Consider the following 372-nt stretch of genomic DNA (forward strand, 5'->3'; position numbering starts at 1 on the left):
TTCGAAGCAAATGTCGCTGGAACTATAAGAGATAGAAAAAAATTTTCAAGAATGAAAATAGAATGGCTTCAAAAGTACTTTAGAACTATTAAGTACTTTAGAACTAATAATAAAAAAAAACTTTTTTAATAGATAATAAATCATTTTTTATAATAAAAATATTTAATCGTGCTAAATAACGCGATTTATAATGATAAGAAATGTATAAGAAAAACTTCAGCTAAAATAATATTTTTGGATAATGTAGGCGCGATGCGGCGAAACACATAGAACTGCCAGGCTGTGCTAGGCAACGAAAGCTACTTCCCTTTCCCTGCGCGCCGCCGCCGCCGCCGCTCGAGTGGGCCGTCCTACGAATTCGCGCGGCGTGGT

This window comes from Atta colombica, unplaced genomic scaffold, assembly GCF_001594045.1.
Source record: "Atta colombica isolate Treedump-2 unplaced genomic scaffold, Acol1.0 scaffold107, whole genome shotgun sequence".
NCBI classification, from domain to species: domain Eukaryota; kingdom Metazoa; phylum Arthropoda; class Insecta; order Hymenoptera; family Formicidae; genus Atta; species Atta colombica.